Raw genomic sequence first — 15,550 nt, 5'->3', positions numbered from 1 at the left:
TCTGACCTCGCCACCACCGCAGTCTTTTACTTTAGTGCAATACGCCAAGCCCAGTCCATGTTCTTCTCTGTGTTTTCTTATTTTTCAACTTTTTTTTTATCATTAGTGATAAGAGTGGTACAGTTCATAGAATTCCCACCACCTGAGTGTCATATTCCATCCTCTCTATTGGAAGCCTCCCTCTTCTTTATCCCTCTGGGAGTATGGACCAAAGATCTCTATGGGGTGCAGAAGGTTGGAGGTCTGGCTTCTGGCAATTGCTTTTCCACTAGACATGGGCATTGACAGGTTGATCCACACCCCATCTTGTCTCTACCATTCCCTAGTGGTATAGGGATATAGGGAGGTGGGGTTCTAGGACACATTAGTGAGGTTGTCTGCCCAGGGAAAGCAGGTTAGCGTCATGATAGTATTTTTCATGTCCTGTCTACAAATGAGGTCATCTCATATTCACTCTTCTCTTTCTGACTTGTCTAACAACATAATTCCTTCAAGCTCATCCAAGATGAGGTTAAGAAAGTGAAATCACCATTTTAAATAGCTTAGTAGCAAGTATGCCATTGTCTATCTAGACCACAACTTTATTGGACACATGTGTTGTTTCTAGTTTTAGCTATTACAAATTGTGCTGCTATGAACATAGATATACACAACTTTTTTTGGATGGGTGTGTTTGGTGCCTTAGGATATAACCCAAGGAGAGGAATTGCAGGATCATAGGGAAGGTCCACTTCTAGCCTTCTGAGGGTTCTTCAGACTACTCTACACAGGGGTTGGAAAAGAGGTGAAATTTTAAAAATCTAATTTAAATAAGTAAACATGATAACAACTTGTGGTATGGTGTATGTAGTCTCAGATTAATGTGGCTGCCAGGCTAATTGTTGTAGCATCAAGTCTGTGACTGAAGACAGAAACACTATTACAAAGTTTCAGAGTTAAATAAGCTGTAGCTAATGCAAGATCATATAAAATATGAGGATGATGATGTAAAATAAGTCATAAAATAGCTTCTTGAGACGTCTTATAAGAGCAAGATGTTCTATATTAAGAGCATCCTGAACCTGATCATGAGGCAGCATGCCTACCTGAAGAGCAGTGGGTAAAACAGGAGGACATTCTACCTTGAGAATTCTTCTTCTTCTAGCGTTTGCCCTTCTTCCGTAGCCAGTTAACAGCGTCAGGTTGAGCCTGATGTAAAGTTTCGAGACCTCCTTTGAATCTGGAGAGGTGGCAGTCGTTGACTATGTGGGTCATAGTCTGTCTGTAGCCGCAGGGAATGAAAACTAAAGAATGGACAAATAAACAATCATGAAATTGAGCCTGTGGGTACAACTGCACTTGAAGTATTATGAAGTTGATTAAACCTAAAATGTACATTAGAACTTATTTGGGAGCCAGCAAGATAGCTCATCTGGGAGGGTGCCTACTTTGTCATCACACATGCTGCTCTATAGGTTTGAACCTGACCCTATTATAGTCACAGAAGCTTTGTTATTCTGGTATCTTTTCTTTTCTCCCTCTGTGTCTCTTGTCTCTTCTATCTGGAAAAGTTGGCCTGGAGTAGTGAAGTCCTAGTAATAACCAATAACAAAAAATTATTTAGACTGCAAATTACTACTTTAAATAAATATCTCTTGTTATTGCTTTTTAAGTATGTATTTTATTTTATTATTTTAAGTTTTATTTTATTTGATAGTGCTGAGAGAAAGTGAGAGGAGGAGGAGAGATAAAGAGGGAGGAAGAAAGACACTTGCTTCACTGCTCATGAAGCTCTTTCCTTGCAGGTGGGTATCAAGAGCTTAAACTTGGATCCTTGTGCATGATAATGTGTGCACTCAACCAGGTACACCACTGTCCGGTTCCTTATTTAATTTAATTAAATTTTCATTTTAATTTTACCTTACTTAGAGAGATACAGAAAGACAGTGAAAGAGAGACCAGAGCACTGCACAGTTCTAGCTTATGGTGGTGCTAGAGACTGAACCGCAATTGCAGAACTATAATTTTTATTGTTTATTATTGTCCACATCTATGGACATCTAATCTTTGACAAAAGTGCCCAGACTACTAAATGGGGAAAGGAGAGTCTCTTCAACAAATGGTGTTGGAAAAATTGGGTTGAAAGATACGGAAGAATGAAATTAAACCACTATATTTCACCAAACACAAAAGTAAATCCCAAGTGGATCAAGGACTTGGATGTCAGATCAGAAACTATAAAAATACTTAGAGGAAAATATTGGCAGAACTCTTTTCCATATAAATTTTAAAGATATCTTTAATGAAATAAATCTAATTACAATGAAGACTAAGGCAAGAATAAACCAGTGGGACTACATCAAATTAAAAAGCTTCTGCACAGCAAAAGAAACCAGCATTCAAACAATGAGACCCCTCACAGAATGGGAGAAGATCTTTACATGCCATACATTAGACAAAAGACTAATAACCAAAACATTTAAAGTGCTTGTGAAACTCAACAACAAGAAAACAAATGATCCCATCCAAAACTGAGGAGAAGACATGGACAGAATATTCACCACAGAAGAGACCTGAAAGGCCAAGATACATCTGAGAACATGCTAGCAATGACATACTACTTCATTCCTGTGAGAACGTCATACATCAAAAAAAGTAGCAGCAACAAATGCTGGAGAGGGTGTGGGGACAAAGGAACATTCCCGTTCTGCTGGTGGGATATAAATTGGTCCAACTCCTGTGAAGAGCAGTCTGGAGAACTCTCAGAAGGCTAGAAATGGACCTACCCTATGATCCTGCAATTCCTCTCCTGGGGATATATCCTAAGGAACACAACATACGCATCCAAAAAGATCTGTGTACACATATGTTCTTGGCAGCACAATTTGTAATAGCCAAAACCTGGAAGCAACCCAGGTGTCCAACATCAGATGAATGGCTGAGCAAGTTGTGGTCTAGATACACAATGGAATACTACTCAGGTATTAAAATAGTATTAATATAAAGCTCCATCTTGGATGGAGCTTGAAGAAATCATGTTGAGTGAAATAAGTGAGAAGCAGAAGGATGAATATGGGATGATCTCACTCTCAGGTAGAAGTTGAAAAACCAGATCAGAAGAGAAAACACTAAGCAGAACCTGGACTGGATTTGTTATATGGCACCAAAGTAAAAGACTCTGGGGTGGTGGGGGGGTGAAGAGTACAGGTCCTAGAAAAGGATGACAGAAGACCTAGTGGGGGGGTCGTATTATGATGCGGAAAATTGAGGAATGTTATGCATGTACAAACTATTGTATTTACTAGCAACTGTAAAACATTAATCCCCCAATAAAGGAGAAAATGTTAAAAAATAAAAAGAATATTTTTTACTATCTACTTACCTATTCATTCATTCATTTATTTATTTTTGGATAGATATAGAAGTTGAGAGGGAATTGGTGATAGAAAGGGAGAGACACTTGTAGCACTGCTTTACGGCTTGTGAAGTTTGCCCCCTGCAGGTAGAGAAGGGGTTAAATCCAGATCTTTGTTCACTCTAATGTGTGCATTCAACCAGGTGCACCACTGCAGGCCCCCTGTAATTTCTTTTTTCTTTCTTTCTTTTTTTTTTTTTAAGAGAGGCTTGAGCTTCTCTGGAGGGTAGCTTTTCTGGAGGGCAGTTTCTCTAATGATATCTTTCTTTTCAAAAGTGAGTAGAGGAAAAGGAAAAGAATAATATTTCAAATTCTGTTGTCTCAGCACAAATGATTATTTCTGAAATGATCAATCTAATTATTAATATAAATCATCCATTTACAGATAGTACATGTTTTGTATGTGGTATTGACTACAGAGGTCTCCATTATGAGTCAGGAAACATCAGGTCTGGGGTGGAGCGGAGTGTTCAGATCCTGGAACGTGATGGCAGAGGAGGACCTAGTGGGAGTTGAATTGTTATGTGGAAAACTAGGCGGGGAGAGTTGGGCGGTAGAGCAGTGGGTTAAGTGCACATGGTGCAAAGTGCAAGGACCAGCGTAAGGATCCTGGTAAGAGCCCCCCCCCAGCACCCCACCTGCAGGGGGGTTGCTTGGCAAGTGGTGAAGCAGGTCTGCAAGTGTCTATCTTTCTCTTCTCTTCTCTGTCTTCCTCTCCTCTCTTGATTTCTCTCTGTCCTGTCCTCCAACAACAACAGCTATCACAACAATAACAATAACAACCACAAAAAGGGCAACAACAACAGCAACAAAAAATGGGGAAAATAGCCTCCAGGGACAGTGGATTTGTAATACTGGCACCGAGCCCCAGCCCAGTGATATCCCTGGAGGCAGAAAAGAAAAAGAAAAAGAAACCTAGGAAATGATACCCAAGTACAAACTATTATATTTTATTGTCAACTGTAAGCCATTAATCCCCCAAATAAAGAAATTAAAACAAGCAAAAAAAAAAAAAAAAGAAGAAATCAGGTTTGGTTTCTATATGAACTGGTACTCTGCCTTGTTAAAAAATTTCAGACTTTGTTTTCTGTCTCCTTCACTGGACTGAGGATAATTTGAGGGCAGGGAATGTTCTGGTCTTCTTTATATCTCTAGCATCTAGGTCAGGCGCCAGCAATGTTGAGAGCAAAAAAGAAAAAAGGATGGAGTGACGAGGAGTGGGGTGGGAACAGAGGGAGAAAAAAAGAGTTGGTCATGTGACACCAGTCACAGGGTCACTGATAGGAATTAAAACAATTTGCAGGGTTTTTTGAAAGGCATAAGATAGATCTGAGTGGCTTTTTTTTTTTTTTTTAAAGGAAATGGAGTCTGTAACCAGGGCCTCTTTTGCATAAAGGGCACAGAAAATGGAATTGATCTGTACATGCAATTGAATGCTTTGGCAGCCGTCCCTTTCCCCTTTCCTCTCAAGGCAACTGATACTGCAGAATGACAAAGCAGCTGTCAACAAGAAGTCTGTCAGGCCATTTCCTTTTCTGTTACTTCTATGCATGATAACAACAACAGAGAGGTTGGAGGAGCCCTCAGCAAAATGTGGAGTTTAAGACTTTTTCTTGTCTCAGCAAACTCACCTGATACATGTTCATTGGTGTCCTCAATTCTTTTGACCTTTGCAAAGATAGCTCCCATTTTAGGAATGTAGAATTGAAGCTGGGAGCATCAGCTGCAGAGGACAAAGGAGTCAGGCTAATAAGCTCTCCAATTCTGCTTCTTGCAAACTGTTTCAGTTTTCAAGGAGAAGGTATTATTTTTAGAATCCCTTCTTGCTTTTATCTTGTACCCTGAATGATTAACTCCTAGTGTCTCCCTTAACCAGAACCTGTGTTTCTTCTCTTGTTGCCCCTGGGGAAGCAAGAAGCAAGCATACTTTCAATCCATTCAAGGCTGAGATTTTTTTGTTTAAATCATTTTCAATCTGCCTCCTGTCTCCACCCCATCATATATGTGTGTGTGTGTGTGTGTGTGTGTGTGTGTGTGTGTGTGTGTGTGTGTGTGATTTTATTCATTTATTAATGAGAAAGATAGGAGGAGAGAGAAAAGGAACCAGACATCACCACTCTGGTACGTATGCTGTCAGGGATTGAACCCGGGACCTTCTGCTTGAGAGTCCAATGCCTTATCCACTGTACCATCTCCCAGACCACATGTCTTTGCCCTCTAATCTCCACTTCTCTATCAAAATGATCTGTATTCAGTCTCCAGGATGATGGCTTCTTTAAGAGGTAAATGTTAAATAACACTGAAATCCAGTTTAACTCATGGTGTCTATAAAGAATAATTTCCCTTCATCTTCAAACAGATGGTAACATTACTCAGCTGTTGTCATTAAAAGTCAGAGCTTGAACTAAAAGGATAAGGGGAACACACAGCTCAAAACTGGAGCAGTTTAAAGCTTTCATGCCTTTCACAGAAGTAGACAGACAAGTCACAGTTTACTTATAAACTTACAAAACACTTTAGTAATGTAACTTCTACATTCTGTTTAGCTAATTATCTTTTAATTAAAAAAGGAATCTCAGAGAAAAGATGTTTTCCTTTATATATATTCTCTCTATATATACATATGTACATATATATGCAGGTGTGATTATAGAGATTATAGTGCACCAATAAGGGAGAGGAAAAAGATTTTTTAAAAAACTATGAGAGAGAGAGAATACTAGAGTATCACTCTGGCACATGATTTGCACATGCAATACTGGAGATCAAATTTAACCTCATGGGCTTGAAAACCCAGTGCTTTATCTACCACCTACTAGGCCACAGATTTTTGACATTAAATGCAAAATTCTAAGTGAACTTGAACATGGAACAAATTTAAGTAACTCTACCAAAATTTTTAATATGTGTTAGAGTTGTACTGAGTTTGGTATGGAGATTCATGGGGTATAACTATTAAAATTTAAAAATAAACATAATTTGTCCTTTAGTTTTCTAATGCAGGTTTTTAATAAAAAAAACAACAGAAAAAATCTTACTTTTCATTATTTATGAAGTTCCAAGTAATCAAACCACAAAAGGAATTTGTTTCTTTCGTATTTTTCATGCAAATAAAGATTGGTCTCTGAAATCTGAAAAACATAATGCTAAGCTCTAAAACACAAATGACTTAAAGCAAAAGCACAGATAGATGAACTCAATGGTCAGAAAAGGTGCCTTCTGTATATATATATATATATATACTTTTTTTGAAGATTACACAATGGTTAAGACTAAAGAGAAAAAAGTTTGAGGTATCCAGATGGAACATCACTAATGAGACACTAAAACATATAAAGATGGTTTTTGAAGTTTGGAATCTACTTTATTTGTACTTTCTCCTACCATAAATAACTTGCATATATGTTAAAGAAGAAAGAAACATTCACTGAGGCCCAGGTGTTGGGGGTACTCTGTACAGTGAACAGGTTATCATGTACAAGGACCTGGGTTCAATCCTTAGGGCAGAAGCCTCACAAGAGGTGGAGCAGTATTGCAGGTATCTCTCTCCATTTTCCCCCTGCCCTTGACATTTTTGTCTCTATCTATTAAAAGAAAGGAAAAAAAATGGAAAAACAGTTGCTGCTGGGAGCAATCAAGTCATCATGCAGGCACTAAGCCCCAGTGATAACCTTGGTGATAAGAAGGAAAAAAAATAAAAAGGAAAGGAGGGAGGAAGGAAGGAAGCAAGGAAGGAAGGAAAGAAGGAAGGAAGGAAGGAAGAAAGGAAGGAAGGAAGAAAGGAAAGAAGGAAGGAGCATTTCTTGAAAATATATCCATACTAATGTGAATTTAGAGAATGTTGCAGTAGTGTACAACAGATAAACTGTTTTTTCCAATCCTAAGTACCTGTACAATTCCTTTATTAAGCTTAAGTCTTGTGCAAAGAAGATTAAAGAGAGAGGGAAAGAGAGAGAGAGAGAGAGATCTCCCCAGTAGCCCCACCTCCTCCCATCTAATCTATCTACCATGATTCCTTCAAAAATTCTTATTACTGCCAAAATTTAGTCTGGTCTCCTGGCAAAGTACATGTAACCATCCCTAACATCTGCTTCCATTTATCCCCTCACTCCCTGCCTCCCTTCCAACATATCCACCAGCTTGGCTTTGAGCATAATACACATAATATGCTCTTTCCTCATACCATTCCTTAACTTTTCCTACTATCTTTACCTCTATGTCTGCCTAACTCTGAACTTCCATAGTTACCTAGCTCAGATGTAACCTCCTCATAAATCTTTTTTTTTTTTTTCCTTTTTCTGGATTATCTTTTAGCTCAATTCAGGACTGGTTACCATACAGGCTATCCTTGCTGCTACCACAGTGTTACATCAGATGAAAAACTGTTTTTTTTTCTTAGTTACTGTTTCTTTTATCATAGCACAAAACTTGTCCTGTAACAAGAGTCCAGGGTGCTATGAATGATTTAAGCAGTTTGTTTCTAATCTTGCGTCCAGCCCACATGAGCTTACTTAATTGTATAACTAAGTGGGTGAAGACAAATCATAGTTTGCTTAGATAAGAATATTTTTTTGCTGCCCAGGAGATGGCGTAGTGGTGAAGCATTGGACTCTTAAGCATGTTGTCCTGAGTTCTATCCCTGCCGTTACAGGTACCACAGTGATGTTCTGGTTCTCTTTAATACATAAATCTTTAGGAATAGATAGATAGATAGATAGATAGATAGATAGATAGATAGATAGATAGATAGACCTTTTAAAAATAATATTTCCTTATAAGTGATTTGGCAATCTGTAAACCAATTGTGGCAGGGAGCAGTATGCCTCAAAATTGTTTTAGGAGGGCCAACTGATGTTTCATTTGATGGAGTACACATATTACCATACCCAAGGACCCAGGTTCAAACCCCCAGTTTTTACTCTTAGGGAAAAGCAAAATAGAAAAAGGAATGCGTATGCTTTATCTAAAAAGTGGCTCAGTGTTGGACTTTCAAGCATGAGAGTCCAAGTTCTATCACCAGCAATGCATATGCCAGAATGATGCATCCTCTTCCTCTCTCTTTCTCTTTAATAAATACTCCTAAAATTGCTTTTGGAGAATAGCAACAATAATTAAAAATAATGAGAACATCATTATGAATATATGTTAAGAATTCTTTTTGTTCCAAGTGCTACAACTACAGCCCAAAATTTATCATCTTACCCTACTAGGCTATATTTTCAAACATTCTCTCTCTCTCTCTGTCTGTCTCTCTTTCTCTCTCTCTCTCTCACACACACACACACACACACACACACACACACACACACTCTCTCTCTCTCTCTCTCTCTCTCTCTCTGTCTTTCTCTCTCTTCCTCTCTTGAGCCAAGTGCCACTTTGCCAAATTTCACCTTTATTCAAGTCCATAAAGAAAACATCAGGGAACTGAGAAATGTCATGCATGTACAAACTATTGTATTTACTGGTGATTGTAACACATTGATCCCCAATAGAGGGAAAAAAAAGAAAAGAAAAAAAAAAAAGACAACATCAGGGGCTGGCAAAATAGCTCAGTTGGACAGTGTGTTGCTTTGCTATGTACTTGACCCAGATTCAAGCCCAGCCTCTAAGTCATTGAAGGAAACTTTGGTGCTATTGTTCCTCTATCTGTCTATCTATCTATCTATCTATCATCTATCTGTTCCTATATTTAATTTTTAATAAAAAAATAAAGATAATATTACATTTCCAAAGTCATAATGGATTTTTTTGATGATAAAATAACTATAAAGAGATGCACTCAGTTGGCATATGAGTTTCATCTCTGACCTCTTCAAACAAGACAAAAAACAAAAGCAAAATTCTTTTTAAAAAGCAAAACTGCTATGCAGCTATTAAGAACAATGAACCAACCTTCTCTGACCCATCTTGGATGGAGCTAGAAGGAATTATGTTAAGTGAGCTAAGTCAGAAAGATAAAGATGAGTATGGGATGATCCCACTCATCAACAGAAGTTGAGAAAGAAGAACAGAAAGGGAAACTCAAAGCAGGATCTGACTAAATCTAGAGTAGGGCACCAAGTAAAAACCCTGTGGTGAGGGGGAGGGTGGACATTCGGCTTCCTGGGGTGGCAGGGGGGTGAGGAAGAGGGGACACAGTCTTGGTGGTGGGAATGGTGTCTACATACACTCCTATTAAATGGTAGTCATATAAATTACTATTTAATTAATAAGAGAGGGGAAAAATTGATCGTATGTCTCAAACTTTTTAAAACACAGACTGTCTTTTTAATACATAGGCTGAGTCTTTGATATGCTGACTCTCTCAAAAGCCTAGACCCCAGGGAGAACAGAAGCAACCGGTGGTACAGCTATATACAAGATGTTGGGTATTGTACAGCAAATCCTAACAAAGGCACTTTTCAAAGTTAACCCAATTACCAAATAATGCGATTATAACAATAATTATCCATTGTCTTCTTGAACCCTAAGACAGCAGGAGCCTCACATTTCCACTATAGAGCCTATATTTTCCCCCATCCTGGAACCTTCATATCAAATAATATTGCATCCGCCAATCATAACCTAATCAACGCAACAAGTGCCACCTCAGCATGCTTCACTTCAGACTGTGTCCAGAGACTCCAGGTGTGGAATGACAACCCTTCAGCTTCATTATTCGGGTGAGACCATTCCTTTCATAGTATTCTTTAATCCCATTCCAGGTGGTTCACTTCCTAACAAAGTCCCAAAACCTAGATATAGACCAGGTCCCCTGAGATAGAGCATATGTTCACACGTATCCAAAAACTATGGCAAAATATATACCTGAAAGAAAAAGTATATAATAGTCTGCAGTGAGTATCCCCCAACACTTCATCTGCACTATTCCACCCTTTAGGTCCATAATTGTTCAACAATTTTGGATTTGTATGTTAACTCTCTTTTCAACCACCAGGTTCCAGAGGCCAGCATGTTACCAACCAGACTTCCCAGAGGACCCCACTAGTGTGTCCTGGAGCTCTGCTTCCCCAGAGACCCACCCCACTAGGGAAAGAGAGAGGCAGGCAGGGAGTATGGATTGACCAGTCAATGCCCATGTTTAGTGCGGAAGCAATTACAGAAGCCAGACCTTCCACCTTCTGCATACCACAATGACCTTGGGTCCATACTCCCAGAGGATAAAGAATAGGAAAACTATCAGGAGAGGGGATGGGATATAGAGATCTGGTGGTAGGAACTGTGTGGAGTTGTACCCCTCCTATCCTATGGTTTTGTTAATGTCTCCTTTTTAAAATAAATAAATAATTTAAGAAACTGATGGAGTATTCCCCCAACACCACCACTTAGCCCCTGGTATCCAGTCATGTGCACCTGTGTTGAGCACAAAGTCAGTTCTGCAAGTCAGCTGGTAGAAGAGTTATTTTGGAAGGATCACCTCAGGAAACTTATTTACACTCTATCTGAAGTAATGGGTCCAGTGAACTGTTTAACAGGAGATACAGAATCCTTAATTTTTTTATGTCACTTTGAATTTTTTTTTTCAGAACAACAGAAGTGGTTCAAAAATTATTAGCAGGACTATTGATCTATTGAAACATTTTTAAGGATGAAACTTAAGGTCTAATTAGACAATGTTAAAAATAAATTACCTCAGGTGTTGTTAAAATTTCGGAGGCTCTTGCCGGGCCGGCTAGCTTCACGGTGGTGAACAGAGACGCGGAGACAACGGCTGGGCAGGGAAGCTGTATTTCTTTATTCAGGAGGAACTATTCATAAACTAAGACAAACTAATCACCAAACAGAACTCTGCTGTCTCTTTGCGGAGGCGCAAGCACTCTTTCTTTTACTCTGGAACTCAGGAACCCTCTCCCTTACTCTCGAACTCAGACACTCTCGCACCCTCGCACTCTCGAACTCCGGAACTCAGGAACTCTGTCACTGGGGAACTCAGGAACTCTCGGACTCCGGAACCCTCTCCCAGGGTCCCTTGGGGCGGGGCCAAGCAGGCCCGAGAAATTAACAGGACTCATCCAATTCTCTTGGAGGGGGAGGGCTAGAACAAGCCAATGTAAAGCATACGACAATTCCCCCTTTTCTTTTTAACGAAATGACTATAGTATCAAGGGTGTGGGGTGAACAGAAACATATATAACCAAAACCAGCATGTTGCCAAGGGAAGGCCTGAGGGGGCCATATCTGGAAAAAAAAAAACATTTCTTGCCTCTGGGGGGCTACTTGCCTCGACGGGCATTTGCATGGGGGCGGGGAACGGCCTAGGGTCCCAAAGGCAGCTGGCTGCAACTTACTTACTATGAAACAAAACTTGTTATTAGCATATCTACTGCACGATCTAACATTTCTAATAGAGAAGGAATTTGAGACTTTTACATATCAACAACGTCTTTTAACCTTTTGTTACACCCATTCAAGATGGAGACACACCCTAGGTGTGGGCCGGAGAGGAAACCTCAGGCATGAGAATAATTAGCATAGCCATTGTGCGATCTACCATTTCTAATAGAGAAGGTAGTGTTTTACATATCAACAAGTCTATTTAACCTTTTGTTTAGACCAACTTAGTTGAAATATATTGATTGTTAACTAATTTTTACCTCAGACTTTAAATGTAAGTTAATTTTTATCTTTATGAGAATTACGTTGAAAACCTTTTTCATTTATCTTTGACTAGTAAGAATTTAGCCTTAAAGCTACTGTTTACCAAACTTTAAACATACACATAAACATAGTCATTAATACACAAGGAGAGAAACCTTTGTTACGAAGACATGTCATTTTAAACACGAATTTAAGTCTGTACTGTCTTAGTTGTTGGGGGGGGGGGGTTCACCATCCGGAGGTGGCTTCCCGTGTAGCTCCACTTCTAGGAATTGCAGGTTGCGATCTCTGCACGAATCTCTGCGTACTCCAGCTTGTCTGTCTTCAGACCGGACCGGCGGCTGGAGATCTCGTGTGCCCAGTTTTGGCAGGGAGCCCGGGGGTCCGGGAGGCCCGGGATGGTTCCAGAATTCATAGAAAGAGGGCAGGCAGGCCATCTTTGTAGAAGTCGTGAGCCTAGGTGCCCAGGGGTGGCGGCCATGATAGAACGCCGCGGCCCTGCCCCATGGCCCTGCCATGTCTGCTGCCCTGTTCGCAGTGGCCGAGCAGCGTGGAGGGATCACGCGTCCAGTGCCCTGCGCCACGCGGTGGAGAGCCGGCTCCTGTGGGCTGGCCTCAGGCTCTTGCATGTTGGCCTCGGGCTCCAGCATGTTGGCCTCAGGCTCCAGCATGTTGGCATCGGGCTCCAGCATGTTGGCCTCAGGCTCCAGCATGTTGGCATCGGGCTCCAGCATGTTGGCATCGGGCTCTAGCGTGCTGGCATCGGGCTCTTGCATGGTGGCGTAGGCCTCCTGCGGGCTGCGGGGCTGCGGGGTTGCAGACGCAGTGCGCGGGGTTGTCTGGGCGCAGCCGGCTGGCTGGCTGTTCCACCAGGTGGAAACAGCAGCTCTGCGCCTCGCCTCCCGCCCGCTGGCTATTCCCGCTGGCTGTTCTGAGTTCGCCCGAGCGAGTGGAAACCACAGAGTGGTCCAGACATAAATGTTCCAGAAACAGCAAAACAGTCTAGTGAAGAAAGAGCAGAGGCCTTTGGAGATCTCTCCACAAGCGGAAGAGAAGGCCATAGTGCATAGGTAGCCAAATTGTCTTTACTTATCTGAGAGATGCGCAGGTCAGCCCCACGTTGGGCGCCATTTGTTGTTAAAATTTCGGAGGCTCTTGCCGGGCCGGCTAGCTTCACGGTGGTGAACAGAGACGCGGAGACAACGGCTGGGCAGGGAAGCTGTATTTCTTTATTCAGGAGGAACTATTCATAAACTAAGACAAACTAATCACCAAACAGAACTCTGCTGTCTCTTTGCGACGGCGCAAGCACTCTTTCTTTTACTCTGGAACTCAGGAACCCTCTCCCTTACTCTCGAACTCAGAAACTCTCGCACCCTCGCACTCTCGAACTCCGGAACTCAGGAACTCTGTCACTGGGGAACTCAGGAACTCTCGGACTCCGGAACCCTCTCCCAGGGTCCCTTGGGGCGGGGCCAAGCAGGCCCGCGAAATTAACAGGACTCATCCAATTCTCTTGGAGGGGGAGGGCTAGAACAAGCCAATGTAAAGCATACGACACTCAGGAGGTTGGGTGGTAGCGCAGTGGGTTGAACGCACATGGCACAAAGCGCAAGGACCAGCATAAGGAATCTGGTTCAAGCCCCCTACCACCACCTGCAGGAGGGTTGCTTCACAAGCGGTGAAGCAGGTCTGCAGGTGTCTATCTATCTCTCCCCTCTCTGTCTTCCCCTATTCATGATTTTTCTCTGTTCTATCCAACAACAATGGCAACAAAAATAATAATAATAACAACGACGATGATAAACAACAAGGGCAGCAAAGGGGGAAAATTACCTCCAGGAGCAGTGGATTCGTAGTGCAGGCACTGAGCCCTAGCAATAACCCTGGAGGCAAAAAATGTAAAATAAAATAAAATACCTCAATATCAAGCACATTTCATACTATAAAATGTGATGAGGTTGAGATGAATGAATAGAGATTTGTGCTTCTCCTTCCACCATTAACAACAACATAGCTACATGGACAAAAGCACACATAGGGGGCCAGGCAGGGTCGCAGCTGGTTGAGTGTACACATTACAGTGTGCAAGGAGCTGGGTTCAAGTCCCTGATTCCCACCTACAGGGGAAAAGCTTCATGTGTGTTGAAGCAGTGCTGCAGGTGTCTCTCTGTCTCACTATCTTCCCCATCCTTCTCAACTTCTCTGTCTCTATCCAATAATAAATAAATAAAATATTTTTAAAAAAAAGAAAGAAAAAAAGACACATAGAAACAGGCTTGAGATCCAAATAAGCTTCCATAGCAAGGCACTAATGTTAGCTTCTAGTCAGAAAGAGCATAGAGAAATAACCTCCTCTAAGGAAAAATAAATAAACACACTCCATAAGACAACAAGCTGCAATGGGAAAAAAATATCTAAGCACCAGTATGTCTGAGCTATCACTTCATAGATATGAATCTCAACTTTCCTACAAACCGGGACCTCTGCCCATGAAAATTTACTGTATGAAGAGTATTTGAAATTTTTAGTCTTTAGTTACTATATAGATTTGCTAAACCTTAGTGCTATCACCTCTGTCAGGCACTTATGACTCTAAACCCTGGGTTACTGCCCAGGTCTGTTGAAGCACAAGTCCCAAACCCAGACCTGATTTCCATAGAGCAATCAACACAACAGGGAAGAAAGAGAAAATTACCTGCACTGATGAATCACAACAGCAATGTTAATAACCCTCAAGTTCAACAGTTATATAGGATCTCTAAAAAAAAAAAAAATCAAACCATGATCTTAAGGATACTCATCAAAATGAGAAGTTCAGTGAAAGAAAACTTCAACTTAGAGAATGGTTGAAAGAAGTTATAATAGAAATCATAAAAATAAATAATAGAGTAGCCAAGTTTTAAAAGACTAGTAGAATAGACCACCAGCAGAAAGAAATCAAAAGTCAAAGTGGTGAGTTAGGGGAGAGCAGTCATCTAAAACAAACAAGCAAAAAACACCAAAAATAGTGAAAAGAGCTAAAATAAATCAAGATACTATAAAAAATAATGGACTAACATCAAAAAGAACACCATTTACACCATGGGGATACTAAGAAGAAAAGAGAAAATACAGAATTCTTATTTGAAGGAATAATGGAGGGCAGGGGGATAGGTGGCATAGTGGTTATGCTAAGAGACTCATATGCTTGAGGATCCAAAGTCCCAGGGTCAATCCCCACACCACCATAAGACAGAGATGAACAGTGCTCTGGTAATAAAATTTTTAAAAATATAAAAGGAAAGAAAGAATGATAGAGAAATCCCCCACACTGAGGAAGGTGGCAGACAACCTGATCCAAAAAGTTCTAAGATTTCCAAACAAAATAAATCCAAACTGAAGCTCACCAAGGCAAGGATCAAAGATGAAGAGACTATCTTAACAGCATCAAGACAAAAAGCAGAGTCACTGATAATAGTATGGGTAGGACTTGTAGATGACTCTTTGCTTTTCTTTCAACAGAAATATAGAAGGCAAGAAATGACTGGTATGATATATTCTAAGTTTTTGATTAAA

Source organism: Erinaceus europaeus, chromosome 4 (genome assembly GCF_950295315.1).
Source record: "Erinaceus europaeus chromosome 4, mEriEur2.1, whole genome shotgun sequence".
NCBI lineage: Eukaryota > Metazoa > Chordata > Mammalia > Eulipotyphla > Erinaceidae > Erinaceus > Erinaceus europaeus.
The sequence above is the reverse complement of the archived record's forward strand: the minus strand, read 5'-3'. Positions refer to the sequence as shown.